Source organism: Magallana gigas, chromosome 8 (assembly GCF_963853765.1).
Source record: "Magallana gigas chromosome 8, xbMagGiga1.1, whole genome shotgun sequence".
Classification (NCBI taxonomy): Eukaryota; Metazoa; Mollusca; class Bivalvia; order Ostreida; family Ostreidae; genus Magallana; species Magallana gigas.
This window is the reverse complement of record NC_088860.1, coordinates 39,060,449-39,076,958: the sequence shown is the minus strand read 5'-3', so window position 1 is coordinate 39,076,958 and position 16,510 is coordinate 39,060,449. Positions and strand designations below refer to the sequence as shown.

At 32.7% G+C, this 16,510-nt stretch overlaps 1 protein-coding gene and 1 long non-coding RNA gene across 2 annotated transcripts in view; one reads left to right on the top strand and one right to left on the bottom strand.

The window, feature by feature from the left end:
• On the bottom strand, positions 1-1,058 carry LOC136271088 (uncharacterized). The gene is made up of 3 exons (XR_010708907.1): positions 915-1,058; positions 567-722; positions 1-163 (listed from the first exon to the last, which is right to left on the bottom strand). It is a non-coding gene; the product is annotated as an uncharacterized lncRNA (long non-coding RNA).
• A 7,100-nt stretch (positions 1,059-8,158) lies between these two features.
• The window catches only part of LOC105347492 (alpha-1A adrenergic receptor-like), a 68,613-nt gene continuing 60,261 nt past the window's right edge, over positions 8,159-16,510 (top strand). Inside the window, exon 1 of the mRNA XM_066068725.1 lies at positions 8,159-8,336. The gene's annotated coding sequence lies outside the window, so the exon portion shown is untranslated. The remainder of the gene's footprint in view (positions 8,337-16,510) is intronic.

Genomic DNA, 16,510 nt, shown 5'->3' with positions numbered 1-16,510 from the left:
TATCATCTGCATGAAAACCTTTATTTATCAATGCAATTTTATTATGTCATTTCCACAGTATCAAACATGACATTGATTGTTTTTCTGAGTTTTGCTTTTTTTAAAAATTTTATTTCAAATGCCATACACCTGTAGGCCTAGTAGTAGTGCGGTTTTGGTGGCTCTGAAAAAAATAATGTGAATTTGAGAAGTGTGAATATATTGAGAGACAAAAAATGAAAATTCAATTATTTATATATACGACAAAGTCTTAGCATTTATTTCTTATAATTAACCTAGTAAATACATTATTGCAATGCAATATTTCATTTTGAATCGTGTAACAAATACAGTTGTAAGATTATTTAAAATATTCCCCAACAAAGTCAAAATTTAAAAAAATGTTCCAAGAAATAAGTTGGAATACGTATCTGATTGAAAAAGTTGATATTTTCATTTCCATTATCCCTTTTATTCGTAATTTCTTTCCGTTACCGAATACGCCCCGTTTTTTTTCAATTAACCACTCCCCCCCCCCCACCCCCGAAATTGACGTATACCAAGGACAGCTTTCTATCTTTACTTACTAGGACAACAGAATCCATGGTCTTGAAAACTTGAAGGTTTTTCGATAAAACAGTATTGTCGGTAGGGGCATTGAATGCTATGTATACATGCCGTGTATACCGTGGGGTAGGTTCCTCCTGGGCAGGGCCCGTTTAGAGGTGGAATTGGATACCGTCCTGTTCAAAAATTTCATCATTCAATAAGTTATAAAACATATTATGCTAGCGATTAAAAATACTCATACAAGTAACTGTATATGGTTCAAACATCAAAACAAACAATGATTTTTAAAATATTAAAAATATAATCTACTTGTTTTTGTTAATTGAAGTAGAGTTGAACAAAGCAGAATAAAAGTAAGTTCTTACCTGCCGACAAGTTGACAGCGAAGAAGAAGACAACGGCGATCAGTGAAACTCTGCGCATGTTGCTCAGTAATATTGTTTAGAAGTCCCATGTTTGCATTTTATACACAGAGACATGCCCTGCCTACCTGATGACCGTAATCACGTGATGTATATACATTGACAAATATTCGAATTTGGGGATGTGTTCATATCATTGCATAATGTTTAGTGACATTTCAGTTTTTCATATTTAACCTTAAGTTCATTGTCACAAATTAATATAATTCGTTAATTCTAATATATTTATGAAAGTATGAGACATTAACCACAATACCAAAATTAAAGGCAACTAACATATATCGATGTACAGAAAAAGACAAATAAATGAATATAAATGCGGGTTTTATTTGTAATTATTTGAAAAATTATTATTGATCATAACCATAATTTTATGTCAAAACTATGATTTTAATAGAATTGTGTGCCAATCTTATTCTTCTGTTGTGTACCGCCGCTTTGTAAGGCCAGCTCTGCAATTACTTAAACAAAACCTAAACGATGGAAAGGGATCTAGAGCTTCAGTTTATAATCTTTTGTACCGATTGTTTAAATAGAGTTGAAACAAAGGGATTAAGTACGTGTACAATCCAACTGATGCCAAAATGTGTAACGTATGTACAGAATGACTGTAAAAGAAGTTTCAAAGTAATTTAACTTTCGGTTAAAAAGAACTCCCGACCGCTCTTTTACCAAAAAATCAAGAATGGAGAAAATGTTTCAATGCTGGCATTTTAAAATGAAAACAAAAGATGAAATTGAATTTCTGCTTATACATATATGTAAGGTGTTAAAAGCATAGGAGCAATGCAAAGCGTTAAAATATGCGAAAATTGCGATAAGTTTGTGGTTGCTCCGAGTCACTGGACAAAGGCAAGTTTGACAACTTACCAGAAACGATCCAGAAATATTACGTGACTGGGAAGTTTTTACGATTATACTCCTGTGTACGTTTTGGTTAAATTTCAAGGATTTATCTTTTTTCCCAAGGGAATAAGAATAGTTGTCTCAAAAAATATTCGAACAACCCTCATATACAGCAAATTCTTTCATAAACTTAACAATGTATGGCAATAAATAAATGTCATGCATGTGCATACACGGAATTTTACTAGAGTGCGCAAAAGTATGCGCAATAAACTCTAAGATTGTTATATTTAGTTTGATAGATTATTAGACGTAAAGTGAAAATAAAAATGATAAGATATAACATCTTTATACTTATAACACTGTGCCGGATAATTATGCCAGTGCAAGGGTGACTTTTTTGCACACGCTTAAGATGCAGTTTCAGAAAAATTCATACATTAAATATGATAGACCGTTGTCTAGAAAGTATATAACCACTTCTGTTTTTAATGTGATTCAGCTGACAGGTGAGATATTTACCTTTAAAAATAAATATCCCATAGGAAAATTATAATTCCCATAGGAGAAATGATTCTCTTATAGGAAACTAGTATCTCCTATAGGTTTTTATCAAATCCTGCCGGAATTGAAACTCCTGTAGGAAGTACTTGTATTCTGATAGGAAATTTCGATTTTTCTGTAGATTATTTTCCTGTAGGAATTTATTTTTGAAAGGTAAATATCTCACCTGACAGGTGAGTTACGATGATAACAAAGGAGGTTTTAAACTATTGAAGCAATGATCTATCATGTGGCATATTTAAATTTTTCGATATGTGCAGCTTAGACGGGTGCAAAAATGCCACCTTTGCACAGGCATAATTATCCGGCACAGTGTTTTATAATCAAAATTTATTAACATACAATACACTTTGTAAGTTGATATTAATAAATATGCAAATCACAGAGAGAGAAAATGTTAGTATTACGTAATAATAAAACTTTTGCAAAACAAACAGTGGCATAAAAAACCAGATTTCATCCAAAAATTTGATATTAATTAATTGCATCTAGCCGCAGAAAAAAGGTCAATTCAAAGATCATTATTTATAAAAATCACTTATACCGGTACATATTTGTGTATAAAAAAATATTTTTAAAAAATATGTTATATATGTATGTATCCTAAAAATATATGAACAAAAGACTACTTATGTAGTATTAGAGAAATCACATATTCAATTACATGTATATGAGAACATTAGATTGTCTCATCAAAGATAGATCAATATTAAGCTTTGCAAGACGCAAGACTACGATAAATGAAACCGACACAGTACCACAACTCCAGTTGTACTTTTTTCCAATACGGTATCCCATCCGTAATGCAAATGGCTGTTGATCTAAGAATCAATTTGTGTAAAGAAGTCATGGCAGACGAACACACTTAAAGGAATGGAGATGTATTAGGAAATAAGACTTGAAACCATAAAGCTGTTTCAAAGAGAGAGAGAGAGAGAGAGAGAGAGAGAGAGAGAGAGAGAGAGAGAGAGAGAGAGAGAGAGAGAGAGACAGAGACAGAGAGAGACAGAGAGAGACAGAGAGAGAGAGACAGAGAGAGAGAGACAGAGAGAGAGATAACTTGATGTGGATAACAATTAAACGCTGGGAAGAAATTAATAAAAAAAATCATTGGGTTTGAAGGGATAAACACATACCGGGTATTAATGTGAACGTGAACTTTCGGTTTTTAAGGTCACCTGAGCCTTCTTACTCTAGGTCTTCTTATCACATTGTGTTGTGATTAGAAATCATGGTCGGGACATGATCGAATATATCATAAAGCTAAATTGCCAAACATACTCAAAGAATGGTAACCTTTCTTATTCCCTCATTTAACAAAACTACCAACTATTCAGCCTGCTAAATGTAGCATAATTTAAAAATCATAAAATAAAATGATATAAAAAATGTTCAAAATTACAGAAGCAATATGTCTTTTCATCAATAGCACATTAAATAAAACTGACTGAAATCAGTTACCCGTGAAGAAACCTCAAAACAAGGGATTGGCGTTTTGAGGTCGTGCCTTATAGCTTAACAAAAACCTTTTTAAACTGACATTAGTCTCTGATAATGGTCTTAAAAATAAATACCTATAATTAATGTGCATAATGCATGTAAATAAGGAGAGAAAAAAATCAGAGCAGTTGAAATGTTGCTGTTTGAATTGTTCTTACAACATGTTGTACTTACTATTATAATAAATCTACTTTTCATTTCGTCCCTGATGTTGTTTCAATTATCAAACAATTTATATAAACAGCTAATTATTTGGCAAAGTCTATAAATAGTTATTATTTTTTTTTTAAATTTCGATCAAGGTTATGAGTACATCGCAGGGTTGTCTCTAAGACCCAGGAGGCGGGGAATTCCCTGGCTATTATTGCATTTCAACATAATGTATCTATAAGCAAGACCCCCAGATCCTCTTTCTACTTTTTTGTTTCTTCCTTCTACTTCAATTTTTAGAGACAATCCTGACATCGTCATTCCATGAACCACAAGCAGCAATCCGAATGTCGGCTAAACAGGAATTCATGATAAACACTGTACCGGATAAATGTCAGTGCCGAGGTGGCATTGTTGCGCCCGCCGAAAAGATGGAATAACACACCATCACAAAATTGCTGGCCTCTGATCAAAACTTCATATTGTTTTATTAAAAGGCTTTTTATCAAGAACAAAATGTAACTTATCCCATAGCCGAGTGGATAACGTGTCGGGCTTGTGATACATACATCTCGATATCGAATCCCGGAGGGGTTTTTGTTGTTACTTACTAAAATGATCGTTTTTTTAGATGTTCATTTTTTTATTCTTAAACTAATTTTTGGTTTATTTGATAGATGTACAGTTAATTTAACATGGTATCTTTCATAATCAAATAATTTACATCTAAATTGAGTTACTTTTTCCAGGTACAATGTATGCTATTCCACCTTAAGATGCAGTTTCTTAAAAAATCCCTATACATACTAAATGATAGACCGTTGTCTAGAGAGTATATTATTAATTTTGTTTTTTGTATATTCACCTGACACAGGTGAGATGTGACACAGGTGATATGTTTAGCAATTACAATGAATATCCCATAGGATAATAATAGTTCCCATTGTAGAAATAATTTTCCTGCATGAAATTTTGAATTCTCTAAAAAATATGTTGGAGTAATATTTTTCCTTAGGAGAAAAGTATTCCCTGCCGGAATTTGATTTAGACAGGTACACATGTAGTTTTCCTGTAGGAATTTAAGATTTACTATCAGATTTTAAAATCTTAAGGGGCTTTTATAAAGAATTTAAATTCCAATAGGAAGTTCTTATACTCCAGTAGGAAATTCAAAATATCCTATAGGAAAATTGATTTTTCAATAGGAAAAAATTATTTTCCTGTAGGAATTTACTTTTTACAGATAAATATCTCATCTGACAGGTGAGATACAATGATAACAAAAGATAGTTATAAACTCCTTGTGAAATTATTTATTTTATCTACTTTTCACATTTACTTTTTATTTCGTCCCTTATATTGTTTCGTTTCAATCATTTAACGATTTTTATCACATGTCTATGTCAATATACGGTGGGTATCAATCATGGGATAAATTTTTTATATTCCACTGTGTGTTCTTACGCCACGTGACGTCATTATTTAAAATTGTTTCATTTTTTTTTTTATATTGATAAAAATATACCAGAAAAAAAAATGTTAATCTTTAAGGAACTTTTTTTACATGCATAAAGTTGTTGACGTCTTGTAGTGAATGTGTTCCGCGGCTTACAACTATAATGTTTACAGAAAGATTGAGTTTAAAAAAAAATTGAGGTTTAAATTGTTGTAAAACATGCGATGAAAAGAATCTCTCATGATTTGCAATGGTATATAATTTTTATCCAACTTGTTGTGTGTTTTCTATCCCCTCGGCAAGGTTCGAGGATAGAAAACACACAAGTCGTTGGATAAAAACCATATTTCATCGCAAATCAAGAGAGATCCTACATTTATATATTTAATACTGGTTGTAACGTGGCATTTGATTGGATAGAAAAATTAAGTTAAATTTGTATAACCTGGTTTACACGTCACAAAGAACCAACGCCAAAAACGTACTAATCCGCTTGACGTTACGCTTGAATTTTAAACAGATTAATATTATTTTTAGAAGTAAAACACACTCAATTTGTACATTAAATCACAGGAAATTAAATTATACATGTAAGTTATGAACTCAATATCAACCAAAGTTATTTTAGTCAATTTACGCTTTTTTAATACATGTGTAATCCGCTTTGTGGATTATAAAACGTAAACTGTCCAATCCCAGGTTATACTTGCATAACTTGGGTAGACATTGATTTCATTTCTTAATTATAAGCAATGGCTCATCTTTTATATGGCATATTTGAAATTGTCGATACATGCAGCTTAGACGGGTGCGAAAATTCCACCTTGCCACTGGCACTATTATCCGGAACAGTGTTGACGTCTTAAGTCCAGGTCTTGTGTCGAAGCAAGCGGTCAAGATTGCAAAATCGTTTTTAAGAATATGATGGAAATCAGCCTCCTCGACATACCTAACAACACTTTACAAAATTTATGTTCCTTGACGCCCATCTTGGGAAAACCTATAGATTTTTACAATACCTTTTGTAATTCAAAACTGTGTAACTACGTTATTTGACATTAAAAATCTGTTTCAGTGTATTTTGCTTGCCATAGAATGGAGTAACTCACACATTGAAGGAATTCATCAATTCGAAGAGATTTCATCTTACAATGCCCAAATATTTGATAGCATTAAGAATGGGAAGGTAGGTTTTTCCCTTTAGACCTCTGTGCTGTCCCACAAAGGAAAACATTTTTCGCAAAGTGTGATTAGGCTATGACAAGAAAATGATTGTCTTCATTTCATTAAATAAATGGTAGAACACTTAGAACTTTGATTCAGTTCAGTTGTTAGCCTAGTTATACATACTGCCAACTGTTCAACAGTCATTACATGCTATGAATATTTCTGAGGGAACTGTTTTTGTATACTTTTGCCAAAATGAAATGATTTATGAAATAGTTTGTTAGTAAGGCATTCATGTGACACATAAAACTATGTGTTGGAAATCTTTTCAAATTAATAAACAGGATTTAATAAAACAACCTCTTAATTAACATTTTTTATTTCAAAAATAAACTAAGTATGTTGTTGATAATCAATTAGCCTAAACATAAATACAATCGCCGTATTTTCCTTTATGCATTTACTTTCCTTTTATATGATATCTAACCTGTTATTAATTATTTCAAAAACAACTCGTCACACAGTAATTACTAATTACAACAGGAATAAAACAATGGTTTCAGTTAGTGTATGATCACCGGAAATAACAGTGGTATGGAAAATTTGATTTGATTTGATTTGAACATATTTTATTTTGTGTACCACACACACACACACACACACACACACACACACACACACACACAAATGGCTAGGACACAAGTTCAGACAACTTACAAGGTCTTTACCACAAATATACATGCTCAGGACCAGATGTCTGCTTGTCATATTGAATTTGTTATTTGCGTAGAAGAACGTTTAATATTATGGAAAATGATATTGGTTTTATGATCGTTTGACAGCATAGGCCCATTTTCAAACTCAAAGCAGACTAATTAGAAGCCAAAGACATCCGAGTGGTCGAGAAAAAAATGGGCTCATACAGAGACAATGTTAGAACTGTATACATGAATACCAGCATCAGTGTCTCTCATGTGTCATTTCTAGCATTTATCACAGGAAACGAATCCACCGAATAACAACATAATGTTTAAAGATATGATTTTTGTTGTGGTAAGCACAAAACCGTTTTGTAGCAATTTGTCTCCTCTTTTCATATCAGTTGCAATATTATGATTTTTATGTTATCAATACATATTTTGTTGGATTCTGTAGACTAAGTACATGTGATACTATGTAATCTATTTGAGTTTGTCTCGTTTTGAAGTTACAAGTGATCTAGAAAGTTGTGTCATTGCATGACCATTTTTCCTACTTATTTTTCTGATTTTTTTTTTATCTGCGAAGAACATAGACTCTCTATTGCCCGCAGATCAACGTTCTTTCAAACACTTGTAGATGACAGATGTCTTTAATTGTCACATTACTACGTGAATTTCTAGCTCCAGCAGTGAGTCACTGTTTTTATATAATTACTTATAAAATTCTCATTATGCATTTTTGGGAACGTATATTGCATCATTTATAGTGATGCACAGTAGCTATTAGAAACATTTCATACAAATTAGCACATTGTTAAGGTACTTGTCGATTCTCTGTTTGAGGGACTAGGAATAAGGAACACACACACAAAATCGAGACTCAGGGTGTGTCACTGCTTAATTTCATCCTTTAGTTGAATTAACGAATATTCTTCTGATATCTACTGGTTTTACAGGAAGAAAATATCGTATTGACTGAAGGTATGTACATGTTCATTTTAAAAGTTGAAATAAGCATAGTTGCTTGTAAAGAATGTATCTGGGCTGTGCAGAACTTAAACTGACGAAAAGTAAGGGAAAGAGGGTATGAAATGTCAGGCAAATATTTCATAAAAGCGATATAACATCTTATTGTACGTGAAGGCTCCTAGTTTGCTCCGATCATTTTAATCTGTAAGTCGCTGTTTTTGATCGAAAAAATTTGTCTGCCACCCACTTCAGGGTTGCGTAAAAATTAGATCTTTGTCAGTTTGTTTGTTCTTCGCAGTAATTATGAATAATGTTAACGATAAAATATTCTGCCCACGGAAGAGAGAGAGAGAGAGAGAGAGAGAGAGAGAGAGAGAGAGAGAGAGAGAGCACTTGCAGTCAAATACATAATGATTCGAGACTTAACGAGTCTTTATTGATGTTTTCTATCGAACTTCAAGCCGACTTGCTTTGTACATGTACATAGTGGAAATTATTTGTTAGATATGCAACGTTCAACAGTTCAAGAAAGAATTCAGTATGTTTTCGGGTAACATCGATCACTCGGTCAATTCTTGATATCATAATTACTGCTGTTACTTAATTAACTGTATATCTGTTCATATAATAAAATCGAGCTCAGTGATAGCACGTTTGTGAAGCAGGCATTGCACTATGTAGTCGGTTAGCATTGCATCCACGTGTAATACAAACGTCTACGAGAACAAAATCCACGAACATTTGAGCGCGTTGTATTATGATCTCACTGCAGTTGGTATTTGTACAGAGAGACAACCCAAATCCATTATCTTGCATGTTCGCCAAATCACAAGTCAATTTCTCTTGAGCCTCTTAGAGTCTTCATTAGCAGGAATATTGGGTACGTGGAAAGTAGGACTTGTGCTAAAACTAAAGAAGAATTTTTATAGTGTTGCTTGCATGCGATAAGGAAAATAGTTACCAGTCATACTTGAAACTTCGGTTTGGATCCGATGCACATGAATAAAATATCAAAAAAATTATAATCACGTGTACATGCTCAGAATATTCAAATTATACAAGAGAGAGTTATTTTCAATCGAACAATAATAAATTATTTCATATCTTGTTGTCTAAACAACCAAATTGAAGTGTGCCCCCGAGTATATTGTGATATATGTGTGTTGTTATCGATATTAATAACGTATAGAGTAGGATTTATGTGGAGTCCTGCTGTAGAGCCCAGATATAATTTGCCATATACTTGTAGTTAGTGAGAAGCGTATTGGCAGTAACTAGATAGCTGAGGAACTCATAGTTAACTTATTATTATGAAAAGAGACTGATTACTACCCTTTAAAAGCCAGTATCCGTGTTAAGTGAAGGAAGCTTCTACAGGATATGATATGTAAAAGCGTTCAATTTCAATAAGAAAAACTAAAAATAAACATAGCATGGTTTATTTTTATTTCTGTATTAATTTTCTATCTAATTTAACATATGGATCAACACTTTCCCCTTAAACCATTTTTTTCGGTTTACGATTCCACAAGATTAAGAATATAAAACTTCAGCCATTTTCAAACGTTTAATTTGTGCTACATGCGGCCAAATCTAAATTTCAACATAAATAGTAATCAACATATGGCGTCTTGGTTGAAGTGTGTCTCATGACTTTCCTCAAATCGATTTTTAAACCTGATTAATGTTAGAGCCTAGAAACCAAAGGATCCAATCACTACAGTTAAAGATACGCTATTTTTCCAGAAAAAAAAGAAAAGATAAAATACATGTATATTGTAGTAAATGTTATCATTAAAAACAATTTCTCATTTAAATTTACCATGTGATGGAAACCTGACTTGAAGGCATGTAATCGTAAAACATGTTTCACGTTCTTGATTTGTTTATTGCTAAAAAAATTATCCCTGGCATTCAATGCAATATTTTTGAAATTTTTCATAAACTCAGTCACACCCCTTTAGATAAGCATGAGCCACACGTTATCTCACTGTTTTATTCTTACTTCCTGCATCGTGGAATTTGATTATAAAATCTATTTGTAAACAAATCATACAGGTTGCGGAATGTTGAATGCCTCTGTAAATGTTTGTTAAATGAAAAGTTAGAATTGCGTCCACAAGAAGTCAATAATTAACTTCATTTTCTAAAGAAACAAACACAAACGAATGAACAGCATACTGATTATATACAGTTGTACTTGAGTAGCTTATTCAACAAACACAAATTAGTGAACAGCTTACTGATTATATACATGTACAGTTATACTTAAATAGCTTATTCAACAAACACAAATGAATGAACAGCATATTGATTATATACAGTTGTACCTGAATAGCTGATTCAACAAACACAAGTGAATGAACAGCATACTGATCATATACAGTTGTACCTTAATAGCTTATTCAAAATGTATATGGCTCCCGAAAATCGATCCTTAAAAAAACATAAGTAGACGTCATTAAGCTGGGCTCGTCCACTGGACATTTGAACCGCCACAATGACGTAGCCTGCCAGCGTCAGTCGTAACTGGCCACATCGGTGTCAAGTGATAAAAGTTCTATTTCAATTCAACAGAGAAAAAAAAACCCAGAACCCAGCGCCTGAATTTTTATTTCTAAACCCCTAAATCCTTATTACAAATCATATGTGATTTTTCCATACCTTTAGTTGGTCAATGATTTGTCAGTAGATTCGACATATATACTATATCAAATCTATTTTTAAAAGATAATATCCTTTAAGGCCTACCCATTCCGAAAACGCTACCCCTCTACTCCCGTAAAAAAATCCCAGACCCTTAAAGGGGCTTGGTTACGATTTTGGTCAAATATTAGTTTCCCGAGTTTAATGTTTACAATGCTTCAGTAAGGCGTTTTTAATAGGAAACCAAAACTAGGGTGTCATTCATTGAGTTTTAAGCGAGTTACAGAGCTTACAACTCTTTGCTACGTATAGAAAGCTTTAGTTTACATTTTGAATGTTGAAATGTTAAAAATTCAGTTTAGGATCTAAAATGAATGCGTTATACGCTATGAACTGTTTATTTATGCTCAAAATGAATTACAACATAGACAAAACAGGTTGAAAACTATATTTACTTGTATATTGAACCTGTGTAAACAAAAACAGTGCACGAGCTTTGTTTACATGACAAAGAATTTTGAGTCGTGTGTCTTGCTTATAACTCTACGACTGACTCTGATCATTAAAAATGCATTCCTAAAGCTTTGTAAATACTAAAACCAGAAAAATCGAATTTGACCAAAACTATGACTATACCGTGACTATGCCCCTTTAAATGAAAGAAAAATCGTAATAGAATGACAATTTCGGAAAGAAAAGATAACGAAACTATATATTATGATTTAATGTTATCGAACAAAAATGCGCCACTAAATTGAAAAAAGAATTAAACATAGTACAAGATGAGTGATGAGAGAATCTTGCATGTTCTTCAACATGCATTGTCTAGAGGGTGTTAATAATTCCCACAAGCTGGCGCAGAGATAGAGCTAACTTTATACTTTTGCTACAGTTTTAATCAATGCTGAGTAAATGGGCATGTAACAACCCTTTTCTTTCCGCAAAATAACACTAATCAATGCTTATGTTGCGTTGTATCTCCATGATGCTGTAAAAAATTTTGATCATACAGAAAATATATAATTAATATTGATCGTGAAGAGAAGATAAGCTTTGGAATTTGGTAAAAACTACGAATAATTCAAAACATCTTTATCTGTATTATAAAGGGTTTCAATCCACCTGGCAGATAAACTTTTTAGGGAAATTAAAGATGTTTATCTTTTACGTCTTTTTATCGCAGTTGTTAATTTTCTTTTATTAGTATCTTCATAGGTTGGGAAATTGAAATATGTTAGCTTTTCAATTTCATACAACAGGAAATGATCGTAAAGCTCGCATTTTCTGTAAGTCCTACATGTTCACTTTGCGGAAAATCTCAATCGAAAAAAAAAATCAATCACAACAAGCATTGTGAGAGTATTGCATAAGCAATACACGTCCCCTACCGGTTAAAACGATGCACTGTTATGCAGAATATCATTTCTTACCGTCTTCTTTACCCCGAATCAACAGACCAAGCCAATAACGAACACGATTGTAATACATGTAATACAAAAAACCCTGTCGGTTTTTACTACACAATGCTTGACACTATTTTACAGAACTTATTTGTTTGTTAAAAACAATACAAGGAATGGTATAAGTAATGAACGATATTATTACTGACAACATACTCTCCTCGTTTATTCAATACTCATTGAACTCGATAACGAACCCGAACATTAAAAGATTGGAACATAAAAAAATAATTTTCTCGAAAATATGTCAACCAGACGCTGCTACAAAAGTGTAAACTTGATCTTTAGTTTGACATTTTGAAGCTGTTCAGCAAATTTCATATTATTCCTCAAACGCATAAATAAAAAAAAGTGTTGGAAAATTGAAGTGGGACAGACAGACGGACGGACCGACGGACGCAGAGGAAAGCTATAGTACCCTCCGATGAAACCAGTAAGGGACTAATAAAATGTGTTGAATAGAGTTCCATTATGTTTGGCTTCAAAATTCATAAAATTTAAAATTTCTGTACCAGTCTAATCTACAATTTCAATGTTTTTACTTTTGAAGATTTCATGAACATTGTTTTTTTTCCAGTGTGAACGCATAGATATTTTCAAAATGATTTTTAAACAGAAGTCTGACGTTTGTGAACTGATAACAAAAAAGACAGTACAGCTTTTCCTTTTTTACAACTGGTATAAAATTTTGTCCTTTTCTGACTCAAGTCTAAATTCCATCAATACAAGCAGTCAAGTACAAGAAACTAATCCAATGAGTTCTGAACAAAACGCATTTAAATCCATAACTACTATACCTTCCTTTAAACGGTTACTCACCTTGGTACTCCCCGTTCCAAGTTTTGAGGTTGCTTAAAAATGTTTTGCCGTAGAACATAATCTTCATAGGATATCTCCGAACGCTGAAATTACCGGTGTTTGCCGAACAAGAAAAGGATAGAAAACGCACGCAAGTGGAGAATTTTGTCATTTGTTTTACGCATGGTATCGTCTTCCGGTTAAAGGGACCTACACAGAATTTGCACTCCAAATTCTAAATTTCATTTTTCCATTTTTAATGTTTAGAATGGTTAATATGGTGTTTTTCAATACTTCATTAAAATTTGAAAGTCAAATATTGAGCTACAAGCAAGATACAGAGTTTGAATATCTTGTTCTTGTAAACAAGGCTCAAGTTTCGTTATTGATTTACATAAATTTTTTATTGGTATACATGTATGTTTTAATGTTTATTCAACTTATCTTGTTTGTCACGAGTAATTTTGTCAAAGAAAGGTTTTTCCTTACTTTACATCTTTACATTATTTGTAAATAAATATAAGACTTAAACGCTTTGTTTACATATAACAATGAATTTTAACTTCTGTACATTTCTTATAACTTATAACATTCAAATGTTGGACAATCATTCAAAATGCACAAGTAAACCATTTTATACATATAAATTATGAAATTTAAATTCGTGTCTCAAATTGTGTCTAGGTCCCTTTAAGTGTACATGAACTTAACATAATTATAGATAATTATCTGTTTCACTTAATTCAATCCTATTAGATAACATAGAAATTATCAGTTTTCAAAACTTAGTTTTTCTTTTCACCTGCTAGAGTTCCAACGCCGCCGATCCATCAACAGAAGGGCCTCAAAAAGTTTGTTGTTGTTCTTGACAGCAAGATCTCTATTAGATATCTCATCCGTATGCACATAAATTTACTTTCAATCGTGAACGAGGCATCGCTTTCTCCAGTTCAGCAGTTTTGTTACATAAACATTTGCATATCTGTGAAGATGAAACATAAATATATCTATGCAAGCCTAGGGTTTTTCATCTTCTACATCAGGGGTTTCTGATCCGCACTGCTCCTCACAGCGAGTGGAGTGGACCGAAAAACCCTTGGCTAGCAAAGATGAATGTTTTCTGTTCAATCCGCTTCCTCCCACAAACGACTTAAAACTCTTGACCCACAAAGATAAAAGAAAATATCTCATTTACATTAAATAATGAATACTTTTAAGATGTATTTAAACAATGCATAGGTAATGATTTCCAAATGTACATGTAGTACATCTTTGAAATTGCTATCATATCAAAGATGTTAATTGCAATGCAGTTCAAAAACGTGTAACTGTTGAACATAATAAGCCGGCCAAATTAGGTTAAATCTGCATCTTGTTCTTTATGAACATGCAGTTGACAAAAGTTCCTGAAGAATTTGAGCCCAAATATATAAGGGAATCATATTAATACGAATAAAAACAAGCTATCATAGGAGTATGTAACCCGAAGATTCAGCTCGCAATATACAATATAGCTCTCTTTCTTCTTACATGAGGGCATATATGGTGTCCGGATAGAACCATTGCAAAAACCAAAACAGCACGTATAATAGATCAAATTCTCGCCGTTACGACACGTAAACGTACAAATTTAAACGATGTTTCGCATTACGATTTTCCAAGGGGGTTGGGTGTCGAAGGGATGTTCAAGTTTGCCAAATTTGGTTAGAGTTTCGCAATTTCCTTTGTAATTTTAATAAATTTCAATTTAGCGCAACCCATGATAAGCAACGTACGTCATTTTAAATAAATTTTGTGTCAGGGTGATGGCGTATGTCAGAGCGACTGGAAACCATATAATAGCATTGCAGGAACGAAACAGCCCGCACTCTGTGGTGTATTTTAGTTCGCTTTTTACCGTGTTCCCATTGTGTGATACTCAATGGAGGGGATCCAATTTAATCGATCATCGCAGAAACTAGCGGAGCAGAACATATAATATGTCATTTTCTTTCCCCTTGATTCTAAGAAAAGTATGCTTTAATGCTATCAAAATATAGAACGTCGATGCCAATGTTTTGTTGAGAGAAAGTGATTGCCCATTCAATACTGGTAAATAGGTTGTTCCGCTCCAAGAAAAATACACAAAAAACATTTTTAAATATAACCTGTAAAAGATTTCAAAAATGTTACAGATAATTATATCAATTCACCATTAAAATATGTCTATTGTTATTTCCTTTTAACATCCATGCTTTTGAAACTCTTAAGCACCAATCATCTTATTTTTTTTTATTTACGCGTTTGCATGTCATTTATTTCTGCCTTGATCTCTACCTTCAGAACCTGCATGAGTCATCAAAGAAAGCAATTTATTGTTTGTTTTGTACACCTTTCCTTCAACAAATTAATACATTTATTATAAAAAGGAAGACAAATTCACTAAATTACTCCTAATGTGCATCAGTAGGTTAGCTTAGGAAACAGCCAAATCATCTCCTATGGGAATTTGAGTCTGACATCTCCATACTTATTTCGTGCAGTCCATGATTTTTCGCAAGAGGCTTCGACCAATCGATAAACGGGCGCGTGTAGATTTCAGTCTGGCTGTTTCTATAAAGCTATGAATTTACTATAAGTTTTCGAAAGAAATAGAGGGAATCATACTCGGTAGAGGTAAATATATTCCGTTAACCTAAAAAAAGAATAAAAAGTGAATAGTGAAAATTTTAACTTTTCTAATTTCTAATTCTAATTACATCAGCGTCGAAATCTTACGCCCACTCTTATATACTGTACGCTATGTGACCAATAGCTAACCTATTTAATTATTTTTGTTCTCATAAATATTCAATATTCTTTAATCACCAATACAATAAGGCATTAGTGCAACTCTTTTGTTTATAAAGGTATAAAAATGGCGATCATTATGAAAACCTAAAGCATTTGAATGCATCTTGTATTTTACATTGAAGTCCATAGGAAGTGCATGTGCAGTTTAAGTACACATGTTATCATTGTATAAAATAATTTGAACTTTATACAATTTTTGTTCGATGAATGTATGCATTAACTCTCTCTCTCTCTCTCTCTCTCTCTCTCTCTCTCTCTCTCTCTCTCTCTCCATCAAACAAGTATTTTGTGTTCAATGACTAAAAAGGACGTTACCTATCTAGGTGTTATTTGTCCTATACTGGCTTTTCCTCTGCGTCCGTCAGTCCGCCTGTCCTTCTGTCTGTCCCACATCAGTTTTCCACACTTTTGTTTTCTTTATGCGTTTGAGGAATACTTGTCATACATGTA